The following is a 20,451-nucleotide window of genomic DNA, read 5'->3' as shown; positions in this document are numbered from 1 at the left end:
TTTGCTTGAGTTTACATTTAAAATCTTTAAACACCTTTTAAGGAGGTGAAACTGATGAAACATTGTTTTTGAGGCTCAATTTTCCACCTTTCTATTCTCATCCTATTCATATCCTTGTGCATAGCGTAAGACCCAGCCTGTTCTGGCAGGGATAAGTCTGCTGCTTCTTTCAAACCATTCAGACTTCATCACAACTAAAAAAGCCACACCTTCAAATGTTATTGTTTCAGCACATTTACCAACTAATTAGACCCTACCCTGTATTTTTTTTTTTTTTAACATTAAATGTTTCTATTTCCTACATGTATATGTGTCTTGATTTTTTGCTTGAATACTTGCCATCCTTTCATATCCTCAGTGTTTCTTCCTGTCGGTCCGTGCCTCTTAAACCACGACATCTTAGATACTTACTGTAGGCTTGTCTTCCTTTGTTACTGTCTTGGACAATGTCTACTACAGATGGACCAACCATAAATATGTGCTCAATTTATGATCTTAGGTTTTTGTGACTCTTTGACTTGCCAATACTGGTCTTAACCATTTCCAGTTTCTGTTTAGGAACAATAATAATAGAAGAAGATCTAACAACACCAACTATTGCTTCTAGCCTTTGCTATTACTGTTTCTTCTGTACCGGTACCTACTTCTTTCATACCTGCCCCTGAACAGGTACGATCGGGGCTGAGTAGGGACCAAATGTGACATGAACACACTGTTCTTCACTGATTGGCCCAAAATGAGAAGGGTTTCGGAAAGGTAGTACAGGGAAAAGTTTATATAACTCAAGAGCGACAACAATAATATTAAGGACCCTAATGGCTGGAGCAGGTCAAACCAATATATAATTTCACTATTTACAAGTCATAAACCATGCCTGAAGCCTGAAAGAAAAGAAAAAGGACACATCAGCTTTGTGAATTACACACAGGTGGAGCTCTGTATTTCATAACATCCTAAATCAGCTGATCACACATAAAATTAGCTGTTTAGACACACAAACATTTCCCTCAAAATACACAAAACAGCGAGTTTGGTTCAGAAATGTATTAATGGACCATAACGGGCCAGCATCTACAGTAGGAGGGAGCAGGCAGGGAGCAGTTGCCCGTAATCAGACTGCCTGTGTCGGAAAAAAACGGAAGAAGGACCCCCCTGAATCCGTGGAGCACGAATATCCATACTAAATTTAACTGCACTATGATTAAAAGTCAGCGGTTTTGCGCTTTAAAGTCCTTGTCCTCATTATTGCCATGGTTGTGTCCAAAACTTTCATGTTGAGTAGAGCGAGGCCCAGTGGAGTAGAACCGTGCGGCCTAAAAAGAGCCAATGGAAAAAGGGCATGTGTTTGCCCTAGATTAGTGACTCCCAAATTTTCATCTTATGACCCAGAAAATAACTGTGGAAGAGACTTGTGACTCTGACTGTTGACTGAGTGCACAAGTATTACTAGTAAGTCAATTAAACAGGTGCATAAGAAGACAAACAGCAACAACGGCCAAAATATTGTGTTTACCTATTTGTAAGTTCTGTTTTATATGTCTTCTAGCTGTGGTAATATGCATATGCTTTACCAATATTGGGGTTTTTTTCTGTGTAGTTTAATTTCTTGTTGATTCGTGAACCCCAGTAGGGTCCCAACCCCAACTTTGGGGACTTAAGGGGCTTACTGAAGGTAGATTTGCTCTATGTTTAGGATTCTTGTTATCTGCCTAAAGTCTCACTCTTTCTCACTCTCTCATGCCAATGAAACACAGACATGTCTTGTGTTAGAAAATACAAGCTTCTTTAAAATAACTTCTTACAACTTTTTTGCTTTTTCTGAATTCATTTTCAAACACCTAACCAGTCAGTGCTCATCAAGCTGAGAAACTCCACCAAGACATTGCCTGCTGATTTCAGTCAATGTCTTGGTGTATCTATAGTTTTAACTACGCCTCACTAACCTCACGATTCCCCAACATGTCTCCATGTTTCTATTGCTACCTAAAGTCTTCTTGGGGACTGCTTTCACTGTTAATCTATGTGAATAATTGTGTGCATTCTTGGTTGTTTCGCTCACAACAGGAGTGATTGTATACTTCCTGTGATGTCATGTGTGGGTCAGCAGAAGGACAGTGTTATTTCTGTGTCTGGAGCACTACAGGGGGTGATGGAGGTCTGTTTTCAGCTTGGTTATGCCATGAACACGTTACACAGAGGCCTGTCTGTGGCCTGGAGAACCTGAGGAGCGCCAGGAGCCCGCGGGGCAAATGAATGCGCGTGAAAAGCGTGTTGAGAGGTGTGAAAGAAATCAGAGGGTGAGACACTGGATTTTGTGTGAAGCCATTCCCTTGGCTACACATGCTCCATTCTGTCTCTCTCTCCTGCACATACGCTTGCACTTTTACTTTCACACACACATTTCAAATGGAGGTTCGCAGTTCAAATAAACAGAAGCTGGCATGTCGAGCCAAGTCCGATGGAACCGGCCAGGATGATTTTTCTTTCAGGGTAGCACTTTCTTTCACATCTTCTTAATGGGCCATGCTTTAAATAGGGAGCATGGGGAAGCAGCTGTAAGAGGGGAATAAAGAGGGTGATGAAAAAGCTGCAGATGGATTAAGACTTATATGTGACTTGATTTGCGAGTAACAAATATGCACAGAGCTGGAATCCAAAGCAAGCTTAAAGTACACTTTAAAAAGCAGTAGACGTGATGGATTGAAGGTCTGCCTTTGCTCTGAGATGCGTTCACTCGGAAAGTTTGACCTCATTTTGATAAAAGGTCTTTAATGGGATTTGTCTGCGTGTATGTGTGTGTGTGTGATTGCATCTCTCACTGTGGCTCATCTCACCTCATGCGTCTTTTGTCCTCCTGCACCCTTGTGTGTTCTTGTGTGAATGTTTTGCTGCCTACAGTTTGGACACTCAGCAGCAATCTGTCAGCAAAGCTTCAATTTCTGCGGTTTCATCTGCCTCGTGATGAAACGCACTGCCAGACAGCCAGTCACGTCCTGGAAATGGTTCCTTCTTTTCCAATACATACTGTCCAAAGCCCTCCAGGACACTGTGGAGAGAGAGGCTGCAGTGGCCTTGTTGATGGGGACGTGTTGTTTTTTTGTGTAGGGTCTGCTCTGCATCTACCGAGCCAGTTTGTTGGAAAAACAAGCTGAAATGAAGATGATTACTTAGTTCAAGCCTGGACTTAATCAGTATGTGGGAACATTCAGAGTGCATTGTGTCATTTTACCTATCACTTAGTATGTTTTTACCATTCTAATTTTTTCTTTTTTTTTGCTAATACAAAAGAAAGCCACCTTCTTCCAAGAGTAACAAACCATAAATGTGCAAGTCAGTGAATTACAATATCATTGAAAAGGCAGTTTGTTTCAGTAATTCAGTTTAAAAGTAAAACTTGTAATGTATATAAAATATACATAGTGTTATATTATAATCATTAATTGCTGTTAGTTTTTTCAATCATGATTTCTCTGCAAAAGAGAATTACATACGTTTGATGAAAAAAAGGATTTTTAGTGTTCAGATTCAGAAGGCATGGACCATGCCGGGAGTCAGTGCTTCAAACTCCGCTTCACACAAACATATCCAGGACAAGGGCTACAACCATTCCGTTCCCCGCTCCTTAACTCCTCCTGCCCACTGCCAAAAGTACCGTTACCTGCTTTGTTGACCCCGGTGTCACTGTGCTTGATTGGCCAGCAAACTGGTGGGACCTAAACTCCACAGATAATCTAAGAGTCTTAACTAGAGGAAGATAACAGACACCAGAGCCAACAATGCAGACAAACTTTAAAGCAAGCTGGGCTTCCTTAACACTTCAGCAGAACCACAGGCTAATCGCCTTCATGTTACTCTGCACTGATACAGTAATTCGTGCAAAAGAAGCCGTTAACTGTAAAGTACTGTATTCTGAAACTCAATCGTTCCTTTTTTTTAGTTTTTCCAATTGACACTGAAATATTGAAAAAAATTAACTTTTCATGAGTTTTATTGAGATCCATCCATATTAATGCATGTTTGTGTCAAAGTGTAAAATAATAATTTCAAACATCTAGAGATTCATTTACCAATGTCTTTGTAGTCCTACCACTGCATGCAGTAATTTCTTTTTTTAATATTTTTTTTGCAGCACTAGAGGCCTTTATTTTTTCATTTTCCTGACAGTAGGTAGACAGGAAAGAGGGCAAAGAAGGGGGGAGACATTTGGCAAAGGTCACCTGGACTCGAAACTGGGACAGCCACATCAAGGACAATAGCTTCTGCACATGGACACGCACTTAACCCCTACACCATCAGCGCCACGCCCAATGCAGTAATTTCTAAAACAGGCCCTAAATAAGTGTGTTTCCACCCCTTTGTTTGTGGTCATAGATCAGTCTGAAGATATGCGAGGCCAAGTCGACCTTAAGTTGCTAATTAATACTCCTTATGAAAAGATTAAAGTGCTTTGAATAATGCCAGTGCTGCCACTCCCACCACAAATAGGTTGCAGCTTGTAGTTAGTACTTACATATAGCGTCAGTGCAGAAAGTTAGACCTCAAGGTATGTTTCCGTTTGGCTATTATGACTCATGTTGCAGCGTTTATGTCATCATTAATTTACTCCAAACCATTTGCGTAAGCACAGACTGCCTTCCTGATGAGAAAGATCTAGACATACGTATAGTACGTTTTAAGGAGTGTTGAAAGAATCTTTATTCATATGTCGAGTTGAGTTGTGGGGAGAGCAAATTGCAAACCAAACTCACTGTTGAGTTTTACATAAGCAGAGCGTCCACTTTGTGTACATTTTTCAAGAAGGCTTCACTGGATCCATAGCCCTCCAGTCAAACTCTGTTTGACAGACTGATCCTGTCTGTCACTGAGGTCCTGGAAAGCTAAATATTTAAATTTGTCATGATAAAGTACTGGCATTTATTTAAAAATGTGGCTGAAACCATTTCTGTAGAACTGCCCTCTAATTTCAGTATTCCTTGCCTTTGTTGTGCCTTCTTAACTGGTAAAATTAGTGTTATTGCTTTAACATCATGTACAGAGCTTCCTTGAACACTTTAGTTTTAGTTTTATATTCTGTCTTCCTGAAAACAATAAGTAGAATTTGTATTATTCAAAATAGCTGTATGCACTTTCAGTTTCCTCCCAAAAATCCATGCCCTATGAAGCTGTTTTTTCTAGTTTTTGATGGACGTTAGAATAACCTTAGTAAGGTTTAGAAATTAATAGATCAATATTAATGGAGGAGAAGCTCAATGACCTACTGCTGGGGAGCAGTCAGCTGACCAAGTTGACCAAGTATGAGAATGCACAGAGTTTGGTGTGCTTGGAGATGAAGGCTGAGCTTTAGAGCTGTTTGTTCAAGGAGCTTAGAAATGACAACTAAACCACTGTTTTTTATAAGTAATGTTTGTCCCATGGATAACAGGATGGAGTATTTACAGCTGCAGCTACACATGCAGCATGTGCACCTTCAAGAGAGAAACTGTTGTTTTTTTTACCATCTCCATCGCACGTCTCTGAATCCAGCTGGATGTAATAGCAGACTAAAAGCTAACATCCTTCCTTCCAAGCTACAAACTGGCATCTCTGCTGCAAAACCCATATGCTGATGTTGTGGTTAATACTGTATCTGAGCTGAAAACCGAAGCAGTGCCATCCATCTACAGTGATCTGGACTCTAAAGACTTGAGAGTTGACTTATGGTCTGGGACTCGACTCTCATAAATAGCCTTTTTATCTCACGTAATCAGGGTGAAAGTATGCTGATAAGCGTAGTTTATTTGAGTAAATTATTAATTCTGTTTACTCAGAAGTACCGTAGTGTATACTAATTAGGGGTTGTGATGGTAGCATTAGGAACAGTATTTACTTGCCAGTTAAAGACGTAACAGCAGCTCCAAACTTTGTCTGATTTTATTTAATACTACCATCAAGCAAGCATTTACAGTAAGGAACCCAGATTTAACAGAAATGCACATCTTCTGTGAAACGGTGCATTTGATTTATTAACCAGGGATGTTTGAGGAATGTGGGCTTGGTTTACACCACTCTGTTTATGCATCATGATAATGACCATATGTATGTCTCTCCAGCTGAACTCTGTGTTAAATGACTTTGGGTTGTGTCAGAACAAAATAAACTTGAATTGCTTCCAACATCTTATTCTCCCACTATTCAGCTAGAACTGTTTATTTCAGAAATTCTACATCAATTAAACTGTGCAAATGAGTTATTAGTTATTTGTATTCATAACCTCGGAATAGCAATACAGTGTTACAGAGTAAGTAGATCCAATGACACCACATTATATTCCATCATTGTGTCTCTGCTCTGTTCTCTCAAACCCCCAGTCGGTCGTGGCAGATGGCCGCTCACACTGAGCCTGGTTCTGCTGGAGGTTTCTTCCTGTTAAAAGGGAGTTTTTCCTCTCCACTGTCGCTACATGCATGTTCAGTATGATGGATTGCTGCAAAGTCAACGCCAGTGACTGTCCACTGTCTCTACATGCTCATCCGGGAGGAGTGAATGCCACAAGTCACTGACTGGATGCAATCTGCTGGGTTTCCTTAGATAGAAAAACTTTTTATCCAATTTGAATAAAAAGCTAACTCCGACTGCATTGTTCAATTGTTAGGATTAATTGGAATGTATGTACCTGACTGTTGTGAAGTGCCTTGAGACAACATGTGTTGTGAATTGGCGCTATATAAATAAAACTGAATTGAATAAACTGAATTGAATCATTAGAGACTTGACATGCGCCTGAAACAAATGTGAACATCTCTGTCCAACTACCAGGGCAGCAATTAATTACTGTAGAGACTGAATACATGCTGGTGGACATACAGGTCCTTCTCAAAATATTAGCATATTGTGATAAAGTTCATTATTTTCCATAATGTCATGATGAAAATTTAACATTCATATATTTTAGATTCATTGCACACTAACTGAAATATTTCAGGTCTTTTATTGTCTTAATACGGATGATTTTGGCATACAGCTCATGAAAACCCAAAATTCCTATCTCACAAAATTAGCATATTATTAAAAGGGTCTCTAAACGAGCTATGAACCTAATCATCTGAATCAACGAGTTAACTCTAAACACATGCAAAAGATTCCTGAGGCCTTTAAAACTCCCAGCCTGGTTCATCACTCAAAACCCCAATTATGGGTAAGACTGCCGACCTGACTGCTGTCCAGAAGGCCACTATTGACACCCTCAAGCAAGAGGGTAAGACACAGAAAGAAATTTCTGAACGAATAGGCTGTTCCCAGAGTGCTGTATCAAGGCACCTCAGTGGAAAGTCTGTGGGAAGGAAATAGGTGTGGCAGAAAACGCTTCACAACGAGAAGAGGTGACCGGACCCTGAGGAAGATTCTGGAGAAGGGCCGATTCTAGACCTTGGGGGACCTGCGGAAGCAGTGGACTGAGTCTGGAGTAGAAACATCCAGAGCCACCGTGCACAGGCGTGTGCAGGAAATGGGCTACAGGTGCCGCATTCCCCAGACCTGGGCTACAGAGAAGCAGCACTGGACTGTTGCTCAGTGGTCCAAAGTACTTTTTTCGGATGAAAGCAAATTCTGCATGTCATTCGGAAATCAAGGTGCCAGAGTCTGGAGGAAGACTGGGGAGAAGGAAATGCCAAAATGCCAGAAGTCCAGTGTCAAGTACCCACAGTCAGTGATGGTCTGGGGTGCCGTGTCAGTTGCTGGTGTTGGTCCACTGTGTTTTATCAAGGGCAGGGTCAATGCAGCTAGCTATCAGGAGATTTTGGAGCACTTCATGCTTCCATCTGCTGAAAAGCTTTATGGAGATGAAGATTTCCTTTTTCAGCACGACCTGGCACCTGCTCACAGTGCCAAAACCACTGGTAAATGGTTTATTGACCATGGTATCACTGTGCTCAATTGGCCTGCCAACTCTCCTGACCTGAACCCCATAGAGAATCTTTGGGATATTGTGATGAGAACGTTGAGAGACTCAAGACCCAACACTCTGGATGAGCTAAAGGCCGCTATCGAAGCATCCTGGGCCTCCATAAGACCTCAGCAGTGCCACAGGCTGATTGCCTCCATGCCACGCCGCATTGAAGCAGTCATTTCTGCAAAAGGATTCCCGACCAAGTATTGAGTGCATAACTGTACATGATTATTTGAAGGTTGACGTTTTTTGTATTAAAAACACTTTTCTTTTATTGGTCGGATGAAATATGCTAATTTTGTGAGATAGGAATTTTGGGTTTTCATGAGCTGTATGCCAAAATCATCCGTATTAAGACAATAAAAGACCTGAAATATTTCAGTTAGTGTGCAATGAATCTAAAATATATGAATGTTAAATTTTCATCATGACATTATGGAAAATAATGAACTTTATCACAATATGCTAATATTTTGAGAAGGACCTGTATATCTTTCAACGCCGAGTTGTGCTGATTTCATGGGTGGATCTCACTTAAGTTTGTGTGTGAAGATACATTGACAGGAGCAGCAATTTTTTAATTTCCTACATCTTAGGGAAGACTCTTTTTCATGTAGATCCTTTGGAGAAGAGAAGCAGTTTTTTGGTATATCTATGGCAGCTGCAGATTGCAGTCGAGTGAGTCTGAATCAGCACGTGACTGTGGATTCTGGTGAAGGCAGAAACTAAACACAGTGAGGGTTTATGAAATTTGGCAAAGTTGTGAATAAGACTACAAACCTGCTCTAAGGAGGGTCCACAAATCAATAATGATACCCAAACCACACATTTTTGTCTTAATTCAATGATAAAGAGCAGAAATATCAGTGGAGGCTGAATGAGTCAGAGAAATGTCTGCAGGTTTCTGAATGTGGGAGATTAGGAAGTGGGCAGGGGTGGAGAATCCAGGTCCAGAAAGTAAAAAGCCTGTACAGAGATTAGTCCCAACCATTTAAATTTATATCTCCACAGCATAGACAGGGACTAATCACCTGGTTAAGTGAACAGGATGAAGGAAAACTAGGCAGGCTTTTTACTTTCTGGACCTGGATTCTCCACCCCTGGAAGTGGGTGGTTCATTCATAAGGCAAGATATTTAATCTGTATCAGAGCTGCGGCTTTGTGCCTTGCTGGGAGAGAAAAAGGAGAATTTTATGTGATGCTTTACAGCACCTTTTAAATCAGACTGTTATTTTTTGCAGATGTGGTTGCTGAGTGAAAAGAAAGCTGCTTTTTCTCTCCTAAACAGTTTCCAGACTTCTTAAGCTGCAATACAGTAATACCAGTTATGTCAGTGTATTTTTCATTTTGTCTCACTAACCTCTGATCAAATTCTACTGCATCAAAGCCAATATTTCCACTGTTCCTCCCCACTGACTGTTCTTTTCTTTAAATGAGCAAACATTAAAAAGGATTTTAAAACAAGGTCCAATGGCACATACAGTATGACAAACTCTTCAAAAAAAGCGTTTTTTGGCGACAGCAAGTTGAAGACCGAGCTGCCTAACACTGAAGAGTTCTGTCTGGGGTGGAGATAGATGATCTGATGGTTAGATGAAGGTTTAAGTTTTAGAGGGTGTCTTTCTCTGCTGAAGAAGAGCAGTTGTAAAAGTAGGCCAGAGGAGGTAAAAAATAGCATCTAGTCTCCATGAGGAGTTATTGCACAAGGTCACCTCATTGCCCCGGGCCTTAATGCGTGAAACTAAGTGTCCACACTCTTTGTGTCTGCTTCCATTTCACCCTTTTTTGTCTTTTTCTGCCTATATCCTCTTATTTTCCCTCTCTGGCTTAATGACTTACTCAGGCCTTAGTATCAGTAAGGCTGCAAAACTAGAGCTCATGTGCTAACGAACCCCCAAGCTAATTAGAAATACAGCCAAGCTGGCCGGTCTCCTCATTTCCTTTCCATTTCCTTCCCTTTGGACAAATACAATTTTACTTCACGATCCGTGAAGAATTAATCCAGTTACTGTTGAGCACAGGGTGAACAATGGCCACTTATCTCCTGGGAACATGGCTACAGAGTCTCTTTGGTGGAGTACCCATAGTAAGCCCACATGATTTCTACTTTGCTTTTGGGAAAACCTACAAAATTATGTTGGTGTTTTAGCCAAGACTCACTGGCAGCTCTATCCTCAGTTTTGGTAAGTGGTGCAAACTAACGACAAAACCTTTAGATGGATGGCACACATAAGTGAGAAAACCTGAGAAAATGTTGCCTACATCATGCATAAGACTTCTTGCTAACTTTTAGAAAGGGGACTTGGTTGGGGGACAGTTGCTGAAAAATGATCAAAAGCACACTTTGGATGAGGTAAAAAAGAAACATGTTCGTGCATTTATTTTACATGGCAATTCAAATAAAATCAGTACTGCGTTGCCAAACAATCATCTACCAATCAGTAAGCTCACTAGTTGTACTGATCATTTACTGATTGAATAACCTGACCTTGACATAATTGTTTAAATTAAGGAAAACACATTAAAAAAATTAAGTCACCCAAATAAATAAATAAACAAACAAAAAAATATTTTATTTTATTTTAACTTTGCACAATTTCAGTAGCCACACCCAGGTCTGATTACTGCCAGATAACCTAACTATTTCTAAGCCTTTTGGTCTCCAGTGAATCACAGTTTGAAACATTATCCACAAGGAAGAACACGATGAACAGTGGTGATCCTGCAGTAGTGGCTGGTCCACAAAAAATACTCCAAGAACTCATTGACTACTTATCCTGGAGGTCATAAAAGAACCTACAACAACATCTTAAGGACTGCAAATGTCGCTTGCTTCAGTAAAGGTCAGAGTTCATGATTCAACAATAAGAAATAAGTTGTGCAAAAAATTGCATCCATGAGAGAACTCTAAGCTCTGCTGACCAACAAGAACATAAAGGCAAGACAAAAGTGGAACCCTTTGGAAGGTGTGTGTCTCATTATGTTTGGCATAAAACTAACACAGAATTTCAGCAAAAGACCATCATTCTAACAATCAGACATGGTGGTGGTAGTGTGATTGGTCTGGGGCTGCTTTGTTACTTCAGGATCTGGACAATGTACTTTTATTGATGGAACCGTGAATTCTGGCCTTAAGCCCAAACTCACTTTGGAGATGCAATAATCAGTAATAATCAGTGGAATGTGTGTACGTGTGTTTTCATTTTATGTTTTAAACAAACTACTTCTATTTTTCTTTTTCCATAAATTATAAATTGCCCTATTCTTGTGACAATGACAATACAAGATTTTATTTTCTATTCTATTCTGCAGTAGGAGAATAATCCAAAGCACAACATCCACCTCTCAACTGTTTTAAAAAAACTATATGAAGGTTTTGGACTGGTCTAGTCAAAGTCCAGGCTTAAATCCGATTAAACAGGCTGTTCATGTACAGAAACCCTTCAGGGTGGCTGAAGTAAAAGAATCCTGAATAGAAGAGGGGGCCAAAATTCCTCCACATTTTTTTTTATTTACCTCAGTGCAGGGTTGGGTTAAAACAATCTTGTTTACTTTAGATTTAGAAAGTTTTAGATTTTAGACTGCACACAGACTATTAGGCCCACATGGACACAGGCACCACAAACAACTCTTTAGTAGTTGGGACAGAACTTTAGAAACATTCTGTAGTGGTGAGAAGAAAAACTATGCGTTGATCTTTCTCCCTTACTCCCAGCATGCCAGAGCTATCAGCTGTTGGGGTGAGACCCAGCTGCCTCGTGTGTTGACTTTAGAGTGACAGCCATCAGCATTTGCCATATGAAAGGAGGAAAGAGTGTTGTTCCTTAAAAAAGGAATAAGCAAAGGCTATGTTAAGATGCTGGCAATGCTTCAAATAAGAAAAGGACTCTGCATTTATCAGGTGTGTGTACCTGGCTGTATCAGATAATATATAAATCACTTCCTTTACTGGTAAGATATGAGAAATGCTCCTGTAGGATAAGGTTTTTTCTTTACCTCTAAGATTTACAAGGGTACTTTAGACAGGCTCCCAACTACAAGGAACAATGTTGCTCACCCTCTGCTTTGATTTAAAATTCTAATATGTTTATACTCAGAGCTGCAGAGTCTAAAATTACCAAGCATGTACTCTGTGCGTGCCATGAGTCCATGCAGGCAATGCTATCTGAGGTATGTTCCTTAAACTGGCCCTGACGCTTTTATTCAGCCCCTCACGGCATTTGAAACAGTTCACTGCAGTTCTGGAAACAGTTTAATTGCGGAGAGCAATGACTTATCAGGAATAAAGGCTGCCCTTAATCTGAGTGACCCCTTCTGTGGTTGCTCCAAGTGCAGGTCGGTGTTACTTAAGGGCTCCTTGTAAAATCCTGTGGAAAGGCCCCAAGTGCAGCCGGAGCTGTAACTGATACCGTTATGTTTGGAAAGAGTTGGTGATAATACATCCTTATGTTTGCTTCTTCCTGCCACGTGTGTGTGGAATGCCAGGGTCTGAAATATGGCTTTCATTAAGAAACAGGCCTTTAGTCTTCAAAAAAGGGAGCTCGAGGATCAGTATCCAAAAGGTGAAGAGTGCAGCATTCTCAGAACTGCTGAAGGTTTGTCTGTGGACAAGAATTAATCTGTGAAATATATGAGCAATGACGCAAGCTGATTAAGGAACTGGGCTTGAGAAGCATTGAGAAGTTGCTTAAAATCATTGGAGCAATAGCTTGGATGGGGGACATTTGTTGCTATTTATGTTGACAGCTTATCTCTGGTGGCGGAGCCATGGGCAGGGGTTATCCAACTCTTCTAATGGGCATTTTTTCAGAGCCACAAGCACACACACACACACACACACAAATATATATATATATATATATATTTGTGTGTGTGTAATGGTGTTTTGCATCTGTGCATGAAGGAATGTTATTCAAGGTGTTTTTTTCAATCGTCCTTACAAAACAAAAAAAGCTATGTGATGTAGTCTGCTGCAAATTAGACCACTAGTTTTACATGGCGTCGGCCAACTCCTGAAGCAGCGAACTGCCCAATTTTCCACCACATGTAACAGGTAGAACACCTTTAAAAATGTTCCTCATTTGTCTCATTGCCCCACTGATTATCTTGAGAAAGATCTTGGGAATCTTCAAGATGGTTTATGTGAAATGTGAGATGGTTCTTTGTGTTCTTTTTGGTCAGCAGCGGTATTCCCCTTGGAACATCCTATGGATATAATTTTTGCCCGGTCTTTTTATTATAATCTCTTTTAAAACTAATGACATATTGTAGTTACACATTTATTCTGTGATTCCTACAGTGGAGGTCAGTAGCTTACTATGGGTCACAAAATGGTATGTTATGGATCTTCAGATGAAAATTGTACCTAAAAGCATATTTTGCCATAACTGTTTCATAAGTAATAAACACAAGATACTTACACTGATAAAAGCAGTATTGTAGTTATTGATGCTTGTATATTTGGCTTATTAGCAATGAATGTATGTATACTTAAAATGAATGAGGTCAAATTTCTGTCCGTGGTAATTTATTTGGATAAGAAGTTAAAAGGTTTGATAACCGCTGGTCTCATTTTATGCATTGGCCTGAAACATCAGTGGTTCTCACTGAGGCACTGCTAAATGGGTTTCAGTACAATTCTGTGATTTTTCATTTGTCTGCGAGACTTTTGTCTCTTCTCCAGCTAATGATCATTTCTTATGTTAAGCAGCCCTGTTGTGTTTACAGAGGCTGTGCTTCCATGCAGCTCAGCTTCCTGGGGATTCCTCTCTCTCTACTGTCTCTCCTCCTGTCTTGAGATGGTGCATTCAGGGAACTGTACTAATTCTCATGGAAATTCTGCCAGAGCACCAGCAACTCAGGCTGCTAATTACACCAATGTTGCTGACATCACAACATGCAGAGAAAGCAGGACTGAGAAGGCAGAGGTTGTGTGAAGCCAACCAGATTCCAGAGTCAGACAGGAAGTTGACCAAGATGCCTTCAAAATAAAGCTTTGTTTGAGAACTTAAAAAGAGGGATGTTTCTCACTAGCTGTAGTAATTAGTAAACATTTAATTTAAATCTAAGAATGTACAATTTGAGATAAAGTTTAACTAATGTCTGTAAATGGTGAAACATGCTAAATAAATGTTTCAGCAACAGCCCACAGTAGCCCCTAACTATTGAATATATAGCATTTTAATTGTTTAAGAGAAACATTCCCTACATATTAAAATCCTCAGGTTCTGCTTCCATCCTTACATTAGTTTTAACTATAGTGGTTGCTGTTAAATAGACTACTCATTCATTACTGAGTTTTCTGAACAAACCAAACAGGAGAAAGTGGGGTTGTTTATTGTTAAATGTTAGTTTTGTTCACTTAAAAGTGGCATAGCTTTAAAAACTATATACATTCTTATGTCATGATTCTAGATATAGACTTTGTTTGACTGAACTCTCCCCTTTTGCAGTATAATGATAATAATAATAAAAATAATCATAAACCTGCCTGTTTTTTGTAAGTGGAAACATTTTAGTCAGCTGACCTAAAGTGCATAACAACGTTTGTTTAAAGCTGTAAACCAACAACTATTCTTATGACAGCTGAAGTGATATAACATATTAATCATTACAGTAATCATAATATTCATGATGACTTTGATGTTTATACATAGACAACAATATTGAATATTTACAACATTAGTAGTAGTTTTTCCCTTGCTTATTGAACACAATGTTCCATGTTTTGAACACACATGTTTAGCAAGCTGATTTTAGCTGATTTATTAGTCATTCTATCTGTTCTGATAGCCAGCAGTTGGACCATAACAAACATGCCACCCAAAGCTTACCAGCTATAGTTAGAAAACATCTTTTGTTAATAAGCATGATGGGTTGCGCTCCTCTGGTTTGCAAGCCATGATTGTCATTTACAACTAGAAATATTTTCAAACAGAGAGATAGTATGGCTCTCATGTTTCAGCCAGCTTACCAGCAGTGCTCAGTAACAGGTAGGGAAACGGGAAGGACAACTCTGTATTACTTTCTCTGACATCTTGATAAAAGAACTTTAAACTTTTGGCATCACAGAAAATTTTAAGGGTTTTGAAATAATAACTTTTAAAACTTTGGAATTTTTTTGATGCCAGAAACTCTGTATCAAGATTTCAAATAATGTAAGACCGGTTTGCTGTGCCCTGACTTTTTATTTTTATTTTGAAAGGGCAACCAGAAATAGTTTAGTTACTACTGCTGACTTGACGTCATCATAACAAGCGTACTGGGTTTAAAGCGCTGCTGCTGCTCAGTGGCGTGTGCTGCAACAAGAAGAGTGGCTCTAATGGACTGTTCCTAAGCGCACTGAGAGTCCACCCGGATTTTTCTCTGTAGAAACATTTTTCTTTTCAAATCAGAGGAGTTTTCTTTTCATTTAGTGGGACTTAATTTATCTCTGTTGGACTCTACGCTCTTCTTTAGTCACCGCTTTGAGGAATCTGTTTACAGTAGTTTTCTGAACTCCTGCGTGTTTTTGGCAGAGAGCAGAGGGGGTTGACAAAAGGCAATTTTTATCCCCTCTTTCCTCGGGAGGGCGGGATAGATGTAGCAGAGAGGTGCGGATCACACAGCGGGTGAGGCTGCTGCGCCTTCGTGGCACCGCTGTGTCGCTGGAGTTATGCGACAGATTCTACAATGAGGAGCGTTTATTTTAAAGCCCGCAGCAAGTCAAGCAGTCAGCTTTGGATCATGGCTTTAGTCCGTCTCAGGTTGTAAGAAGGTACGCAGCACTTTTCTCTTTCACCTGGGTTGTTTTTAAGCCATGTAAACTCAAGCGTTAAACTATTTTCTCGGAAATCCAAGTGCGTAAAAGCGCACAGATTGTGTTAAAAATGTGTCGTCTGAACGTTTTTAACCTCAAAACCTCTCCTTTTTTGAAATGTGCGTTGGATAGTGTTTCTAACTTCGCTTTCCTTTTTTAAACCACATCTCCTTTATTAATATTACTATTTTTTTCTCCTGGATCAACACCTGTTTCCAACATTTTGTGTGCACTTTAAAAATCGTGGTTTTCACTGTGTGGACGTGTTCCCACTGGTGGTAATCCCCCCACCCCACCCCCTGCAGCGCAGTGGTTAACTTCATGTGGGTTGTGAACCGTGTGTTTGCCCCTGTGCCATATGGATTGCACGATAACCCTCATTTAACGCTAAATAACTGCTACATTCCTTTATTTTTCTTCTATATTTTTCTTCTAAATGTTGTTTTCAACTAGTGATGGCTAGCCCACAGCAGCAGTGAAACCGAATTGGAGCGTGTTTTTACAGGACTCTATAGCGACTAATTGAACAGTGAAGATGGTTTACATATTACATACTGTTTAGCAGTAAAGAGGGACACTTCATTAGCACTAGAATGGAGTGAAAGGGTAAATAATGAATAATGTGTTTTCAGTGGTTTACAGCTGAAGCTACAGTGTCACTGATCTGAGAGCAGCTCAAATAGTAACCAAACTAATACTAAACCAGCTATTGGTGTTTATCACATTCGCTTCCAATATGTTGAAGAAGTAATATTTGCCATTAACTTTTACAGAGTAGTGGCACTTATTAAGCTACACTAAATCATGAACGGGGTTCGGTTTAATGTGTAAATGTACCTAAAAAGTGTGATTTTTATTTATTTATTTTTTTAAATTATTATTATTATATTTTTACTTCATTTATCAGACGCTGGACCATAGAAATTAAAGTCTTCAGCTGTAATGTAATGTGCCAGCTTTAAGGCCTTGCTGCCATGAGCTGTCATATTAGGAACAGAGGTGATGTCACACTGCATGTGTGAGAGAACAATCAATGTAAAATAGAGATTTGCTTTAATATTTTAGAATATTTTAAACAATTTTTATAACTTGAATTAATGATTAGCATGGTCAGAATGGCTAGCACAGTGATTTCCATGTGTAGTGTCTGGAGAAAGTAGAAACTTTGAGATTTTCAAAAGGCTACAGGGGTTAGAAAATCCAGCATGTTCCACAACAGATAGAGATTGAGAGCTCAATAGGTTAAAACAGTGCAACTTTGCTGTAATACGTTCAGCCTTCCTGTTATTTACTGTAATTATCGCTCTCTTTCGTTGTCACTTAGCCTCAGTATACCACAGATACGTCTTAACATATAGAAAACAGTTTCCTGATGCTGCAGTTGGCTAACTTTGAGTTTCTTTCACTCAGTTACAACTTGCACATCAAAATGACAGCACCTTCTGGTAGCTCTTGATCACAAAAAGTTTCAGTCAGGGCCAATCAAACAACTACTTTTGAACAATTCTGTCAACAGCCTTTCTTACAGCAATTTTTTGGACAAAGCATGAAATAAGTTTGTGGTCCATAACATATTTGTGCAAACATTCATCAATGATTTCAAAGTAACCAAAATAACATTTGTGTTTTAGTTGTTCTTCATCTGGGACTGTGCTTGGCAACCTATTCAGTTATGACCCAGAGAATGTCTGATAAGAAGGCAGGTCCTCAGCTATCTGTAATCTAAAACTGGTTTTGACAGGTGGTAGCAGGTTTAATCTCTGGCCTCAGCAACAGATTGCATCAGGCTCTTGCTAATTGGCTTCCAAAGGAAAAAAATCTTTGTTCGGGTGGATTCTTGTCAGGAACACCTCAGCCTTGTTTTAGCTTTCATTAACTCCGAATGATTCTCAATTCCACATTTATCATCTTGCACTACATCACAGCCCATACATCCCGAAGCTTTGTTTGTTCTCTACATTGTTGATTTGCTCACAATTCTAATGAGAAACGTTGCAATTCCATAACAAAAAGCAGTTAAAGAGTCCTCTCCATTCACTTCTTCCAAAGATAACAAGGTTAAATCAGAAAAAAAAATAAAAATCAACACAAGACTTGGCTCCCTCAGGCACACAGCTGTTCTCTTTTCTGGCTTCCTGTTTTCTGAGGAGTGGCCTCATTATGATGGGATTTTAGTCTGATCCACGATGGTGATGCCATGGAAAAACTGCAGTGGTGTGAGGAGCCGCTCAAGATTGAGAGCAGAATAGGTGTTTTGCTTCAAGCTGTCCAAAGCAATAGTTGGGGATAAATTTAAATTGGAGCTGCACAATATAACGAATCACAGTTGTTATTTCAATGTCAATGTGGCAATCACAAATTACTACTTTGGTCTTTGGTGGGATATTATATTTTGAGTGCCTTGTGGGCAAGTTCTGCACATTAACACTTTTGGCTTGTTAGAATTTTACTCCCCTTGATTCCCAAACTTAATGCGGGTATGTTGTAGCTGTAATACTAAAGTTCACAAAGAGTGGTGGGGACATAGTGATGAAACCAGTGAAAGAAAAAAGCCAGAAAATTTGGATTTGTTGTAATCAGTATCATTATTGCTTGCCTTAATGCCGTTTGAAGCAGGATTTTGTTGTTGTAAGCCAAGAAGTGTTGACGTGTAGAAGTCCATTTCAGCTAGGTAACTCTAGGTAACTGACAGTGTGCAACAACAGGTGGGTGAGGGGCAGCACTGCCACATTGCTGCAGATAGCTGGAGAAAACACCCTCACCCTGGTCCTTTCTCTGACATCCCAACTAAATAACTTTAAATCATAGTTGTTGCTGTTTTTAATCCCATAACTTTTCAAAGACTTGGTATACTCTGTTAACAGTAACCGTTCTAAACCTAATTCCAATGTTGGCGTTAAAATCATAGCCCATTTTATGGTCTAAAGAATTAATTCAATATACAAACCTTTGCATTATTTCAAATTGTCTGGGTGAGGATAATGTATCACAATTTTTCTTTATAAAAGCCAGTTAATTAAACACTAGGCTTAAAGGAGATAATGCATCAGAGACCTAAAACCACTTAGGAACATCTGACAGGTGTAGAGTTGTCCATCAGACTCTGGTTACATGTTAAAATCACCCAGAACCTGGGTAACAGGGCCAAAGTTGTGAAGCTGGATGAGGATAATTAACTGGAAACTGTGAATTATTGTCCACTGACATCATGGTCACAGCGACTGCCATCTAACAACATACCCCCCAAGTACTTAAGTAAACCTTACACTCGAGCTCACCAATCATGTGCCAGCATTTACTACTCCCCTGGGATGAAAATAGGCCGGCAACATTTAAAAGTGGAAACGGGCCCCTTTACTTCCTTCTGTGTACCTCAAATCATTTACGAGGCATTGGTGATGCACTTGACTTGTATTTCCAGAGCCACTAAATCTGATCTAATTGAAATCATGAAGCCTGCATGGTGGAGCTCAGGGATTGTGTTTCAGTGGAGGGGAAATCCCGAGCAAGTCCATAAAACGTGATGTAAATCGTGGGGAAGGAAAGAGAAACTGGCCCTGTAGGTTTGAAACACGTACTTAAAAATGATAAAGGAAGATTGAGATGTTTTCTAGGTGAATCGGGGGGGTCTCAACAACCTGGAAAGTGAGAGTGGGTCAGAGAGGAGCTTTCCTTTAACAGTTACAAGACCCTCCTCACAGAGTTTCAAATAAACTGAGGCGAAGGGTCGTGAAATGCTTTCCTTCACATCAGCTCAGGTCATCCTTTCCAAGAAAACTCAGTGTCAGCCGAAGAGAGGCGTAACTTTTAGGTTGCTAAGAGCATGTCTGAGGAATGGAACAAATACCCACATCTCCTCATGTGCTGTTACTATAGATTAACGATGCAACAAGCTAATGAGATGAGACAATGCAACATCTTTGGTATACGTAAGTGAAGCAAAATGGGATTATACCAGTACTTTGGGGGGGGGGAAACAAGAAATGTCCAGAGAAATTCAGAGAAAGTGCCAGAGTGACGGTGGTTTTCTCTGGCTGTACATAGGGTAAGGTTGCACTGCCCCTGTCTCATTTATTTTTGCGCACTGCCAGTCAGCCTGCTGTGAGAAGGCTAGTACATTATATGCCAAATAAACTCTGATAAAGTATTAAAAATAATTGACATGACATTAGGGCAGTGATCTTTGGGTGACCTCTATACATTAATATATTTAAAAGTATGGTGGCACCTCCACTAGTGGTGAGCCAGTTAGGCTATTCTCAGAGTGCTTGCAAGTTGTACTTGTCTTGTCTATAACTCTGTCTTTTTTTTTTTTCTACCGAGTACCAAAAGTACTGCTGGATAAATATTTTAAAATGGTGGAGGCTTCTTCAGTGCTTTTGCAGCAGAGTGTTGTTGGCTAGCCTGATGGGTCGTCTTTTTTGGTAAACTTTGCCAACACAGGAGGGCAACCCAAAATGCTTCCTTTCTGACTTCAATATTAGAGTCTCAATCATTGATACCAGGGTGTCAAGCTGAAAGCATGCACCCTTATTTCAGGGCCCATTATACAGTTTACACTGACTTCACCAGACAAAGTCACATGCTTAGGAAAGCTGCTTACCAGACTCCACATACATATACCCCTAGTTCAGATACCATCCTTACAGCATATAGTGTTCCCTCCAACTAGTTAGCTTTAAAGAGCTAACCATGTTTAAGGTGCTGTTCTGTTATTAGACCCTCAAGT

The 20,451-nt window shown here is 39.8% G+C and overlaps 1 protein-coding gene across 3 annotated transcripts in view; it reads left to right on the top strand.

Annotated features, from left to right (window-relative positions):
- prickle2b (prickle homolog 2b) overlaps positions 1 to 20,451 on the top strand; it is a 140,238-nt gene that overhangs the window by 97,577 nt on the left and 22,210 nt on the right. Inside the window, exon 1 of one of the 3 annotated variants that reach the window (XM_047348197.1) lies at positions 15,211 to 15,680. The exons of the other annotated variants lie outside the window; for them this stretch is intronic. The gene's annotated coding sequence lies outside the window, so the exon portion shown is untranslated. Of the gene's footprint in view, positions 1 to 15,210; positions 15,681 to 20,451 lie in introns of those variants that run through there. 3 annotated transcript variants of the gene reach the window in all.

This window comes from Girardinichthys multiradiatus, chromosome 20, assembly GCF_021462225.1.
Source record: "Girardinichthys multiradiatus isolate DD_20200921_A chromosome 20, DD_fGirMul_XY1, whole genome shotgun sequence".
Classification (NCBI taxonomy): Eukaryota; Metazoa; Chordata; class Actinopteri; order Cyprinodontiformes; family Goodeidae; genus Girardinichthys; species Girardinichthys multiradiatus.
This window is presented reverse-complemented; position numbering and strand designations above follow the sequence as displayed.